Source organism: Trachemys scripta, chromosome 8, assembly GCF_013100865.1.
Source record: "Trachemys scripta elegans isolate TJP31775 chromosome 8, CAS_Tse_1.0, whole genome shotgun sequence".
NCBI classification, from domain to species: domain Eukaryota; kingdom Metazoa; phylum Chordata; order Testudines; family Emydidae; genus Trachemys; species Trachemys scripta.
Genome location: NC_048305.1, coordinates 70,858,727 through 70,873,359, shown reverse-complemented (window position 1 = coordinate 70,873,359; position 14,633 = coordinate 70,858,727). Strand labels below are relative to the sequence as shown.

At 43.9% G+C, this 14,633-nt stretch overlaps 1 protein-coding gene across 3 annotated transcripts in view; it reads left to right on the top strand.

Annotated features, from left to right (window-relative positions):
- The window catches only part of SLC30A7 (solute carrier family 30 member 7), a 58,596-nt gene that overhangs the window by 1,583 nt on the left and 42,380 nt on the right, over positions 1–14,633 (top strand). The window contains exon 2 of one of the 3 annotated variants that reach the window (XM_034779033.1): positions 13,341–13,428. The exons of the other annotated variants lie outside the window; for them this stretch is intronic. The gene's annotated coding sequence lies outside the window, so the exon portion shown is untranslated. The remainder of the gene's footprint in view (positions 1–13,340; positions 13,429–14,633) is intronic. 3 annotated transcript variants of the gene reach the window in all.

Genomic DNA, 14,633 nt, shown 5'->3' with positions numbered 1-14,633 from the left:
GCACCATGGATGTGCCTCTCTCTGTTGATAGAGGGACTGTCCTTAAGATGAGAGATTTCAGTCTTTGTATTCATTCAGGTTTTGGATTCTACAGAGACTGACCACAAAGGTGTCAGCTAGTGCCAATAGTGGGTCCCTGCTTTGTGAACTCAGATTTTGGTTTGATTTCACAAACCGTAAAAGGTCTATTAGACTAACAGCTTTCTATTGTGGGCCTTACTTGAAGCACTAACCTAGAGGTGAAAAGCTCTTTTTCCTGTTACCCTTTTATGATTGTTTTTAAATGTCTCTCGAAACATATGGTAAAATCCTTTGCTTTCATCAAAAGAGTTGCTGCTTCGCCATTGTTTGGATGGCACAGAACAGCAATTAATCGTTTAGATTTGCCTGACTTTGGCTTTGTAGTTATTTTGAGAATTGTGAATAGTTAGCTGTGGGCATAATTAGACTATTCTGGTGTAGAGGAAGGATTAATGTTAGAGATTTCTAAAACTGATCTTTTGAAGGATGTATAACAGAGCCAGGTGATCAAAGGATTTCAAATCTGATACTTGATATTGTTGCCTTAGGTGTGTCCGAATATTCTGCTCACGTCTCTGTCCTAATGGGAGAAGCTAAGAGCAAAATCTCAGATGTTGGAAATGTTCACTAGAAAAGATGTGGTCAGAGAGGTTTTCATGCTCCACTATTTTTGTTCCCACACAAGTTTATCTGAATTTGTGTTTGATCTTTGTGAGTAAGCATACATTTAAGCCTTGTGTGTGGTATAAAATGAATCAAGATCAGGGAATTTGTGTTTTCAGGTGATAAGTTTGACAAGTCTGTTAATGATATAGGTAGGCACTATAGGACTGATTACCATAGCCCAGAATTTTCCTTTCCTTTGTGGGTTTATGTTGGAACATTAACACTTATATTTTACATTTCTTACTGCCTCTCATTTACATCAGTTGAAGATTTAGACTTGCATTAAAGTTATTGTGTTATTATGTTTTTATAGTAGAGATTAAAATTTTCATTCCAACCATTCTTTTCAAATGTAAGTTTCATATGCAGTCTTAAAGTTAGATTCAGATAAATTTGCTTTAACTACATAGTTCTAATGCAGTTTCCATAACTTGTATTGCAGTTGTTTTAAGTTTGACAAGGAAGAAAGTGTGGAATAACATGAGTGTGGTAGAAAGGGAAGGAAACCTGTTTGTGTGTAACACGTTTTGTGAAGCTATATCTTGTACAAAAATTGCTTTGTGTATTGCATCAGAGTAAACTTGTCAAAGCAAAAAGGCTGGTAGTATTGCTTAGTGGGCCCCTAAAATTTTTTGAATGGAGATGCAGATCCCTTTAGACATAGTTTGCAGACTCCCACAGGTCTGTGGACCACAGGTTGAGAGTCACTGGTGTAGCTGAAAACTATCCCAATATCTGAAACATCTTCAAGAAATTTGTTCTTCTTGTTCTTTTATGGCTGCCCCTATAGTTGTCCCTTATTATGAATATTAGTGTCCCAGTCTGCTGCAAAATATTTTTGTTGGAGACTGATCTTGAGTGTTGTGGGTAAGTGTGATGTGACATGATTGTTTTAATGATATTTTGGGGGAATTGTCACCACTGCAATCCTATAATGTCCTAGTAGGCTCCAGACAATGTCTCATGTATATTGGACCTTATGGTGTGTAAAGTCTTTTTTTAAGAAGGAAAGAAGATTTCAGATCTTTTTAAACACAAGACTACGGTTGTATTTGAACTGTTTTATCATTGTAGAATTAAGCTCCGAAAGGTTGGCATCTATTGGAGGCTTTTCTTTAGCACCTAGTATACTATCTAACTACAGTATGGGCACTACAGTGGCACAGCTATGGCGCTGGAGCTATGCTGCTCTAGCGCTGTTGTGTAGATGTTTCCTACAGTGATGGAAGAGGTTTTTCCATTGCTGTAGGTATTGCACCTTCTTCCGCAGCAGTAGTTAGGTCGCTGGAAGAATCTGTTGACCTAGATGCATCTACAGTGGGGGTTAGGTCAGCGCTATAAATTATATTTTTCACACCGCTAAGCACCAAAGCTCTGCTGTCCTAACTTTTAAGTGTAGACCAGGTCTGAGTGTATATTGTAAACAGATATGTGATTGTATTGTATGTCTTATTCTGCAATCCCTTGCTGTTTGCCAAAGGAACATATTTTATCATATCCTATTTAGGAAGCTGCTTCTACATAAGCACACTTGATGGCCAAAGATGTTCACCTCTTTACTTAGAGCTTGTGTATACAGGAAGTTATTCTGGAAGGTGCTTTTATTTCAGAATTAGAATAATTCCCCACAGGGAATTAATTAGGAATAATTATTCTTAAATTTGAACCCTACCTTAATCTAAATGATCTTTCCTGCGGGGGGAGAGCCTTATTTGAGTGTAAAGTCCCTGATATTTGGAGACTGCATGCAGCAGATATACTTATGTCATAACAAGTATTGCCTCAGGATTCCAGGACATTGCACTCCAGCTTCATTTGATAGGCTAACTTTTTCCCCAACAACTATAAGGAAGGTAGAAGCCTTTGTTTTCCTTTCCATTCTAGGCATCTTGGAACAGTCCTCCTTAGATACCTAGTTACAGAAAGAAATGTTCAATTCAGATCTAAATTTTTTTAGAAATAACCTTGTTTGAAGGATTAGCTTTCAAAGAAGGATGACTCTTCAGTAACGTAATCCTAATACCACCCTTCCTGTGATCTTCCTCCTAACTAAGGTAGTTGAACCTGTGTGCAATAAGCCTTTGGCTATAGTGGAATGGCTTTTCCAGTTTTTAATTGGGGTAAGAGGAATGAGAACTGATAATTGTAAGGACCAATAAAGACTTTTGGAACTGTAATCCTAATTCCCAGTACACTTGTGATTGATTTATAAAGTCTGTACTACTTATATTTCAGGGTCTAGAAAGTGACCTATCAGAACAACATTTGAAAACGTACTTCAGTGTCATTTTAATCACTGGTAGCTAATTTTCAAGTGTATAAACCATTCACTCCTAATGACTATAACCTGTTTTGTTCTGAATTTTAAATTACAGACCAAGTGTTTTGGGGATTATTTTTAATTTAGATCAGAGGTTTTCGAACTTCATTGTACCACGACCCCCTTCTGACAACAAAAATTACTACATGACCCAAGGAGGGGGGACCGAAGCCTGAGCCCCACCACCCAAGGTGGGGAAAGGGGGAAACCAACACCCAAGCCCCGCCACCCAGGGTGGCGGAGGCCAAAGCCCAAGGGCTTCAGCCCGACATTTGGGACCTGTAACCTGAGGCCTGCCACCCAGTGCTGAAGCCCTTGGGCTTTGGCCCTGGGTGGTGGGGCTTCGGCCCTGGATCCTAGCAAGTCTGATGCCAGCCCTTATCAATTAAAACGGGGTCCCAACCCTCAGTTTGAGAACAGCTGATCTTTTATATTCTGTTTGGTATATATTAACCACATGATTAATTTATAAAATAGTTAATAATGTTATTCATTTAAATTTGGATAGCATGTTTTTCCTAATTTCTTTTAACAATATTTCTGAATTTAATGTTGATGAAAGATGCTGAAGTAACAGGCTTGGAATAGGAACAACACAGATGGCAACAATCCAGATTTTCCCATACTGGCTTGGAAGGGTCACTTCCAAATGTGAGAATAGTCTGTTCATTGAATTCCTTTACTGAAACTGCCAACAGGCGTGCTAGTTGTTGAGGTGGTCATCTGATCTGGACATCTGTTTACTGATAACTGAGACGGTCAAACCCATATCGTGTAGGCCAGGGGTCGGCAACCTTTGGCACGCGGCTCGCCAGGGTAAGCACCCTGGTGGGCCAGGCTGGTCCGTTTACCTGCCACGTCCGCAGGTTCAGCCGATCGTGGCTCCCAGTCACGGGCCAATGGGGGTGGCGGGAAGCGGCGGCCAGCACATCCCTCGGCCTGCGCCGCTTCCCGCCGCCCCCATTGGCCTGGAGCGGCGAACCGGACGTGGCAGGTAAGCAAACTGGCCCAGCCCTGGCGAGCCGCGTGAGAAAGGTTGCCGACCCTTGCTCTAGAAGAACATTCAAAACAGAGGAATAACAAGGCTTCTAATAACAAGTAGAGTTTAAACTAAAAAGTTTGCACAGGAATACACAGTTTGCAGAGGGTGGAAGTGTGAGCTGCGTGCCAAAGGTTGCCGATCCCTGATGTAGACCTTCAAAGAGCCAGAGATAGAAACAGCCTTTATTCATTTCTGATTTGGGTTGAGTTTGAACTGGTAACCAGTGATGAAAGGCTACATATTTCATTACTAATCTTGTAAAAGTTACATCCTGCTTCCTTTAGTAGTATCTTCAGAAGTAAATATCTGCTAGATTTTTAAAAGTGGCTAAAATATTTCTTATGAAGATTAAAATGTTCATGTAAATCAAGAATAGTCTTAATGCTTGTCACTACAGCTATCACGCATTTTTAAAAAAAATCTTATAATGAGACTACAGTAAGAGTAAGGGTATAAGTTGAATCTTATGTACAATACAATTTCTGTAAATTTACAAGTGAGCATGTGTGTGTGTCGTGACTGGATATCTGCGTCTGAATTTGTACTACTTTATAGTTGTAGATTTAAAAGGATTAGAAAACCAGGTATTGGCTAAGAATCAGACATATTTGCATTTAAAGGTCTGATCTTTATGTAAGCTTAACAAATATTCATGCCAGACTGTAATGTTCTGTCAAGACATTAAAGTTAGACCAGTGCTAAGTGTTGTTAAAAATCTGACCTGGAAAGTGCAGTGAGAACAATTCAAAATAGCAGTGGTCAAGTGACAGTTTTCAAATAGGTGGATTCCATGCCAGTTAGGGCTTTTTAGATCAAAACCAGCATTTTAAACTGTATTTGGAAACCAGTAGGCCGCCAATGAAGTTTATGAAGTACTGGTTACATGGTCCTGGTGAGATGAGCCACTTTTTAGCATACCATGCAACAGCTTGTTAATTTCAACATCTGGATTTATATGACTGTAGAGAGTACTTGGCAGTTTCCCAGTTGACTTTTGCAATCTCTAGCACTAATGCAGCAATAACTAACTGCACAGAACATTGTGTATGAATGACCTGTAATATGAAACAATGGAAATAATGCATCAGTTTTTAAATCACTAGTAACATGATGCTTATTGTGATAACTTTTTATAGGTCCAAATTCAAATTACATTTCACAGTCCAAATAAATAGGCATATGCCTATTTATATCTTAAATGTTTGTTTTTAATCTCCTAGAATGAAGGCTTTGCTTTTTAGAAAAGAATTCTGGCAAAGAATTTTACTCAGTAACAAGTATTTCAGATATGCATGTTTTCTCAATATCGGTCTGAGTTTGAAAAGGGAATATAGAGAATGTGAACACTTTTGGTTTACTGAGGCCTTGTCTACACTACGAGAGTAGTTCGATTTTACTTAAATCGAATATTTGGAATCGATATTGCAAAGTCGAACGTGTGTGTCCACACTAAGGACAGTAATTCGACTTTGTGAGTCCACACTAACGGGGAAAGCGTCGACATTGGAAGCGGTGCACTGAGGGCAGCTATCCCACAGTTCCCGGAGTCCCCGCCGCCCATTGGAATTCTGGGTGGAGCCGCAAATGCCTTCTGGGTAAAAAAAAAATGGGCCAGGGTGCTTTTGGGTAACTGTCGTCATCCGTCCATCACTCCCGCCCTCCCTCCCTCCCTGAAAGCGCCGGCGGGAAATCATTTCGCGCACTTTTCAAGTCATTGACAGCGCGGACGCCACAGCACTGTGAGCATGGAGCCCGCTGCAACCATCGCTGCAGTTGTGGCCGCTCTCAACGCCTCGCAGCTTATCATACAGGTTGCCCTGAGGCAGATGCAGAAAAGTCAGGCGAGGAGGCTACGTCAACGCGGTGATGGCCTGAAGTCTGAGAGTAGCACAGACCTCTCAGAAAGCAGGGGACCCAGCGCCGAGGACATCACGGTGGCAATGGGTCATGTTGATGCCGTGGAACGGCGATTCTGGGCACGGGAAACAAGCACTGAGTGGTGGGACCGCATAGTGCTGCAGGTCTGGGATGAATCACAGTGGCTGCGAAACTTCCGCATGCGGAAGGGAACTTTCCTTGAACTTTGTGAGTTGCTGTCCCCTGCCCTGAAGCGCAATGACACCCGGATGCGACCAGCCCTGACTGTCCAGAAGCGAGTGGCCATAGCCCTCTGGAAGCTTGCAACGCCTGACTGCTACCGGTCAGTCGCGAGCCAGTTTGGGGTGGGCAAATCTACCGTGGGGGTTGTTGTGATGCAAGTAGCCAAGGCAATCGTTGATGTACTGCTGCCAAAGGTAGTGACCCTGGGAAACTTGGAGGCGATCATAGATGGCTTCGCAGCGATGGGATTCCCAAACTGCGGTGGGGCCATAGATGGAACTCACATCCCTATCCTGGCACCGGACCACCAGGCCAGCCAGTACATTAACAGAAAGGGCTACTTTTCAATGGTGCTGCAAGCACTGGTGGACCACAGGGGACGTTTTACCAACATCAATGTCGGATGGCCGGGCAAGGTTCATGACGCTCGTGTTTTCAGGAACTCTGGTCTGTTTAGACGGCTGCAGCAAGGTATTTACTTCCCGGACCACAAAATAACTGTTGGGGATGTGGAGATGCCTATAGTCATCCTCGGGGACCCAGCCTACCCGCTAATGGCCTGGCTCATGAAGCCCTATACAGGTGCCCTGGACACTGAAAAAGAACTCTTCAACTACCGGCTGAGCAAGTGCAGAATGGTGGTGGAGTGTGCTTTTGGCCATCTCAAGGGGAGATGGAGAAGCTTGCTGACTCGCTGTGATCTCAGCGAAACCAATATCCCCATTGTTATAGCAGCTTGCTGTGTGCTCCACAATCTCTGTGAGAGCAAGGGGGAGACCTTTATGGCGGGGTGGGAGGTTGAGGAAATTAGCCTGGCTGCTGATTACTCACAGCCAGACAGCCGGGCGATTAGAAGAGACCAGCGGGAAGCGCTGTGCATCCGGGAGGCTTTGAAAGCAAAGTTCCTGAGTGAGCAGGGTAACCTGTGACTTTCTAATTTTGTGTACAGAGAAGCCTTCACCCCACTTCCAACACACGTTTCAAAATAAAAATAGTTCTACTTTGTTAAAGCACACCGTTTTCTTTAATACTGTTTTCGCGGGAATTTTTAAAAACTGGGACGCAGACTGTGGTGCGGAGCGGCTGTAGTGTAGTCGCGCGAATGCAGCTTCTAAACTCAAGGACTGACAGGCTCCGCTGCGGTGGGATGGTTCTTTCAACGGAGCCTGTCACCCCTCCTGATAGGGACTGTGTGTATGGGGGGTCTATGTGACTTTGTGGCAGGGGGGGACGGTTACAGATCCCCTGCTGTGTGGCTCTGTGATCCTGCCTAAGGACCGCCGCTTAAGATCTCTAACTGCCCTCCCCTGCCACAAAGTCACAGAGCAACCCACCCCCCACCACATAACATGAAAAGAACCTCCCAGACTAACCAGGGTAAGTAGTCACTGCATCACTGCACTATGTATGTGCCCTGCTGCTGTGCCTGCCCCCGACTATGTACCCTGCCAAAGTTGACTGTCCTGTCCAATTACCAACCCCCTTTCCCCCCCTCCTCCAAAAGAACATGATGGAAACAGTAGTTAACAGAAACATATTTTTTATTATCAACTACACATGGGACTGGGAAGTGAAACTTGGACGGGGGCTTGTGTCAGGCGGGAAGGAAAGAACTTGTCAAACTTTGGGGAATGAGAGCCTTCTGCTGCTCGAGCTCTCTGCAGGGGTGGAGTGAGAGTTAGCAGGGACTCTGCCGCCTCTCCTTCTGTGCACTTTGGGTGAAGGGAGTATGGGACTTGGTGGCGGGGGAGGGCGGTTAGAGATGGACTGCAGCGGGGCTCTGTCCTCCTGCCTCCGTTCCTGCAGAACATCCACAAGGCGCCGGAGCGTGTCCGTTTGCTCCCTCAGTAGTCCAAGCAGGGTTTGAGTCGCCTGCTGGTCTTCCTGACGCCACCTCTCCTCCCGATCCATGTTGGCTTGGTGCATTTGGGACAAGTTCTCCCGCCACTGGGTCTGCTGTGCTGCCTGGGCTCGGGAGCAGGCTATAAGCTCTGAGAACATGTCCTCCCATGTCCTCTTCTTCTTATGCCTAATCCTCCCTAGCCTCTGGGAGTGTGATGACAGGCTAGGTTGTGAGACAGTCGCAGATGGGGCTGTGGGAATGGGAAAAAGGGAGTGAATTCCTCAGAAAGATAAATGTAGTTGTGAACAAAGAACATAGTCTTTCTCTGTGAACAGGACCATGCACAGCACCTATCACATGCGCACTCAGCACAAGGTCGAATTCTCGGCCTTCGCATTCAGTGTCTGGGGTTTTGCAGAGCACTTTTGAGAACCCTGTCAGGACAACGGAATTGCTCTTGCACGCAGACATGGTAAGCCGTAGATTCGTGGCAGCTTAAAACTTTAATATTAGCAATGGCCTCATTTCACATTGAAATCAATGTCGGTCCCTGCTGCCAGCAATCCGGCAAGCAGGAAGTCTGCTCCTGTCCCACACCCTCGCGGCTGTCCCCGGGAACGATCCCTTTCGGCTGACCCTCTCCCGCCTCCACCGCGTGGCTGCAAACCAGCGGTTACAGTTCTGTAAAGGAACGGTAAAGCAGTCCCAACACTAACATTCCCCTACCTCATTCAAAGCAGGTCATCATGAGCGACATCACCCTCATGAGGATCTCTGAGAGCGACAGACAGAGAATGCTCCGGGAAAGCCTTCAAAGACCAGGGCCGTATGCCGCCATGCTGTGCCAAGCAATGATTCCGGAGTACTTGCTAGTCTCGTGGCACGGCAACGTGTCCTACTACGGAGGACCCAATAAGGCCGCTCTCCCCAAGAACCTAATGCAGCGGATTTCAAATTACCTGCAGGAGAGCTTCCTTGAGATGTCCCAGGAGGATTTCTGCTCCATCCCCGGACATATAGACCGCATCTTACTGTAGCTGCAGTAGCAGGGACTAAACAGTAGAGCGGCTTGGGCAGGACAATCATGCAAAACCGGACATTGCTAGATTTTTTTGAAATAGTTGCACTGCCCATGACTGAACCGTTAAGTTAATCAAACTAATCATGAGAAACCCATTTTTTACATTGTTAATAATCATGTTCTGTTACAAATAAATGTTTAGATGTTTACAACACTTACTGGATGATCCTTCACCAGATTCTGTGTCCGGGGTAACGGCTGGGGAGGGTTGGTAGGGGATCTCTGTAAGGGTGATGAAGAGATCCTGGCTGTCGGGGAAATCAGCGTTGTGAGCGCTGTCGACTGCCTCGTCCTCCTCATCTCCTTCCTCATCTTCCCCGTCCGCTAACATGTCCGAGGATCCGGCCGTGGACACTATCCCATCCTCAGAGTCCACAGTCAGTGGTGGGGTAGTGGTGGCGGCCGCACCGAGGATGGAATGCAGTGCCTCGTAGAAACGGGATGTCTGGGGATGGGATCCGGAGCGTCCGTTTGCCTCTTTGGTCTTCTGGTAGCCTTGCCTCAGCTCCTTGATTTTCACGCGGCACTGCGTTACATCCCGGCTGTATCCTCTCTCTGCCATGTCTTTAGAGATCTTCTCATAGATCTTTGCATTCCGTCTTTTGGATCGCAGCTCGGAAAGCACGGACTCATCGCCCCACACAGCGATGAGATCCAAGACTTCCCGATCAGTCCATGCTGGGGCCCTCTTTCTATTCTGAGATTGCACTGCCATCAGTGCTGGAGAGCTCTGCATCGTTGCCAGTGCTGCTGAGCTCGCCACGATGTCCAGACAGGAAATGAGATTCAAACTGGCCAGACAGGAAAAGGAATTCAAATTCAAATTTTCCCGGGGCTTTTCCTGTGTGGCAGTTCAGAACATCCGAGCTCTTACTGCTGTCCAGAGCGTCAACAGAGTGGTGCACTGTGGGATAGCTCCTGGAGCTATTAGCATCGATTTCCATCCACACCTAGCCTAATTCGACATGGCCATGTCGAATTTAGCGCTACTCCCCTCGTCGGGGAGGAGTACAGAAGTCGAATTAAAGAGACCTCTATGTCGAACTAAATACCTTCGCGGTGTGGACGGGTGCAGGGTTAATTCGATGTAACGGCGCTAACTTCGACATAAACGCCTAGTGTAGACCAGGCCTGAGTGTGAAAATAAACACTTGGTTGCTGCTTATCTTTTTGTTCCGGGTCCATTTTTTTTTAAATAGAGTGGGAGAATTCAGTTTACGTACTGTAATGAATGGCAGAATTCAGAGAGATGTTAATGGAGTAAAGTTAATAAGTGCTGGAAAACAAATTTTGAATAATATCTCATTTTACACATCCAAAATGATCTTGTCCCTGATACCTATACTGTCACCGCTTTGGATCACTTACCTTGCCTGTCTTCACATATATGGCTCAGTTTTGTGAAGATGTTTTTAATTAAAACCTCTTCATGCTTTACCTGCTAGTTTATGTTCCCTAAAAAAGCAAGAATTCTTTATGCCACTAACCTATGTGTGGGATGTTAAGACAGGGAAATACCTTCCCTCTCAGATGTTTTCTTTCATATGGCCACAACTATTTACAGCAGCCAAAGGATAATGGATGTAAATAATAGTAATTGCAGAGCTTTGCCAGTGAGTTTGAGAACAATATTACTACTTCTGCTTCTCTTTTGCAAATGGGTCTTGAACATCACACACAAAAATCTGTTATTGTGTAAGATTAGAGGTACTTGATAAATTCAGTGTTATGATAAAGTTTCTACTTGGCAGTGGTCACTGCAGGTATAGCAGCATCAAATAAAATTGTTTAGTTTAGCAATTCTGATATTGCCTATACAATTGATGGCTGATGCGAAAAGCTAAATATATGTAAGAATTAGAAGCAAAGAAAAAATGCTATGCTTGCATATAACAGACAAGTTCAAATGTTTGCTGTGGGATTTGAGATTGATTCCAAAAGCGTGATATTCCTTGTGGTATGTACTGAATTTAAAGGATGCTTCTTTATGACTAGCTGTGGAAAAAGGATTGATTTTTCCACCTCCCACCTCTTTAGGCCATACGTTATTGCTGTTTTTTATACAGCATGACAAATTACTTTGTGCTTTGATGGAAGAATTAGTGGCATCATGATGCTTGCCATGGCTATGTACAGATACAGCCTCCTAGCTACACCTCTACCCTGATATAACATGAATTCGGATATAATGTGGTAAATCAGTGCTCCGGGGGGGCGGGGCTGCGCACTCCGGCGGATCAAAGCAAGTTCAATATAACGCGATTTCACCTATAATGCAGTGAGATTATTTGGCCCCTGAGGACAGCGTTATATTGGGGTAGAGGTGTATTTAGAACATGTCTTGATAGCATCATTCTTTTAAAAAAAATCTTTGTAATGACTACAAAAGTTCCAAATTATGATTAGCTTCTAAATGTAGTGGATTGTATCTAAATATATTTGGATAAATTGAATTTGGCAGTTTAGGAGAGACATTGGCTATGCAAAATGCTAAACTGGTATATGTCCTTTGAAAATAAAAGATTTGCAGCTTCTCACACTTCAGAATCTTTTTGCTGCTATGCCAACCAACTGTATATGATAGATATTTTTTTCCAGGTACAAATGCAAAAATTTGATATCAATTCGTGTGGTGTTGATAAATTGTTCCAAAGTGCCCCTTTGCTCACAAAATATACTTCTGAAAAAAAATGAAAGACAAGTTTCTTACCTAGCGGTGCGCTAGCAATGTAGCGGGTCTAGTCCCTTTTGTCAAAACACATTAAAGAATTCTCTTGACAAACTAGAAATATTCAGTATGTACCCTATAATTAAAAGCAGTATTTTAAAATCAGTTCACTGAGGAGGAACTGTAAAATTAACTAGTGTGAAATACTGGCTTTCCAATACATTGTATTGGATTTTTCAAAAAATAAGGAATTAATGAGTTTGTTTTGCAATAGGAAACAAAACTTGCATAAGTAGATTTCATGTTGTACTCTGAGGGTTTACGCCCCTGGTTGCAGGGCAGCACGGCCTAGTGGCCAGAGTCCATAGAACGAGCCTGTAATGGTATACGCCCCTCGTCACAGGGCAGCATGGCCTAATGGCCAGACTGCGGGGAATTAACCCTTGGCTACAGGGCAACACAGCCTAGTGGCCAAAGTTCATAGAACAAGCCCTTGTTTACAGGGCAGCAGGAACTTACTGCTGGCTCAGCGGGGGTAGTCCTACCGAAACACGCTGAGGCTTACCAGAGGTAGGGTACCATTCTGCCACCCACCCTGGGTCGGTTCCTACCGGTTTAGGAGTCGGGATCGCCCATGAATCCCAAGGTCCTCCGCAGGTCTCTGGGGCCGTTGCCTCCTCTGGTTCCTCCCCCGGTAGGGGTTCGTGCCAGTCGGAAGAAGTCTCTGTTCCGAGCGGCTCTGAGAGCGTCGGCTGGTCCTCTGCAGGAGCTGGCTAGTTAGGTCCTTCTCCTTCGGCTGCCTGCCCAGACTGAGCTGAGTTCCCTCCTTTTATACTCACGGAGCATTTGGAGCATGCCCAGTACAGGCGGGGGGGGACGTCCACTGACAGAGCTACCTGTCTGTCACTTCCGGGGCTAGTCACGTGTGGGGCGGAGCTGCCCCGTCACATACTCCTCACTTGAATGGTTACTAAGATGTAAAACAGAAGCTCCTATGTTAGAAGATTATCTAAATTTAATTATATTTGATGTATGGCTGGGATTTTCAAAGAAGCCTAAGTTAGTTAGGTGTTTAGCCCCCACTGAAATACAAAGGGGATTGAGTACCTACCTCACTCAGGCTACAGCGGGGGGTCGATTTAAGATACGCAAATTCAGCTACGCTATTCGCGTAGCTGAATTCGACATATCACAGCCGACTTACCCCGCTGTAGGGACGGTGGCAAAATCGACCGCTGCGGCTTCCCGTCGACGGTGCTTACTCCCACCCTCGCTGGTGGAGTAAGAGCATCGATTCGGGGAGGGACGTGATAAATCGATCCCCAAGAAGTCGATTTCTACCCGCCGATTCTGGTGCGTAGTGTAGACCTAGGCTTAGTGTCTTTTGAAAATTCCAGTGTTCACCTATATATCTAGCAAAACAGTATGTACTCTAGAATCTGAAATAGTTTAATTGAAAATAGTTATGTTTTTGTATAGGTAACCTGCTAAAGGGAAAAATGTGGTTTGTGCCATTTGTTGCTTTTTTTTTTTTTTTTAAGGTAAAGAAGGTCTGAAAGATCTCTTTATAAAATTACTTGTTTGCCTTTTTTACATTAGAAATTCAGGTTCTGCCTGTGCTTAAAGATTAACTGGAGGACCACACAAGAGCCAAGATAAAGTTGAGAATTTTCAGGAGAAATCTTAAGTAAGGCTACTTAAAATTCTGGATTTGTTTTTTAGTTAACATCTATTTAACTTTAATTATTAATCTATAATCTATAATATTTCTCTGCCCAAATATTAAACTCCCTTTCCCCTTAAATTAGTGTTAGATATAACAGGAAACATTTCTAGGAACGCGGGACGTCTTGCAGCACAATCAGAGAAGAATAGATTTTTCTATTCTTGATAGGTAAAAAGACAAAAGCAAACTTTAAAATAAATCTGGCTGCTATAGATCATAAATCAACAAAAGTACACAAGTCCATTTAAAAACATTTTCTGACCCTAAAATATTTTTAATTGCACTTGGGGAAGTTTTTGGCGATTCTTTGAAATGGCCTATGCATTTTCATGTAAGCTTAGCTCCTAATCTTGAGTCCTGTGAAATGGTACTGTTTTTGTGAAAGCATCAACACTGCAAGGTACATCAGACGTGTGAAAGTGCAGAAGTAACTCTTCCTCAAAGAACCACAGAAGTAACCTTTCTGTTATTTGGCCTTTACAAAGAAACCTGTTTGCTTAATTATGTTTGTGATGTATGCGCATGTATTGCTTTGCAGAAAAACTTCCTTTTATTCTAAATGTAATGTTACAAATGAGTGTAACCCAACATTTGAATGAAGTCCATTGCATTCACTGAATGGCATTAAGAACTGGGTGCTGTTTCATTTCACCCTAGTCCAGGTGCTGCTGTGTAAGATTAATTATGACTTGAAGCAGATGCTGTTATTGGTTTAAGTCTCCTTCAGAGAATATCTGTTACTGCTGAGTTTAAAAATACAGCATTCCTTCCTAAAGGAGCTGCAAGTCTTTCCAACTTGCTGCTTCACACGATTGCAGCTTCTGGCAGCATGGTATACATTAGGCTCAATTTACTGCTCATGAACTCGGGACCAACCAAAGCCTTAAAAGAAGTTGCAGGCTGTTTGAGTTGTCATTTGGGATTCCTCTCTTCCCCACCCCTGAAAACAACAACATTTTTGAATTACAGTATTAGATTTTATAAAAAGTCTTTAACATGAACATGCCCTACCTACTCTACTGTTGTACCTGTTTCCTGCTATGTTAGCACTTTTGTGACCACTGGCTGCTTGAGTTACTGGAGACTGTGTATTGTTACAGTTCAGTAATGCACAGTGGCTTCTGATATTAGTAGGCACTGTAGAAAGGCATTTGAATGCCATTTTA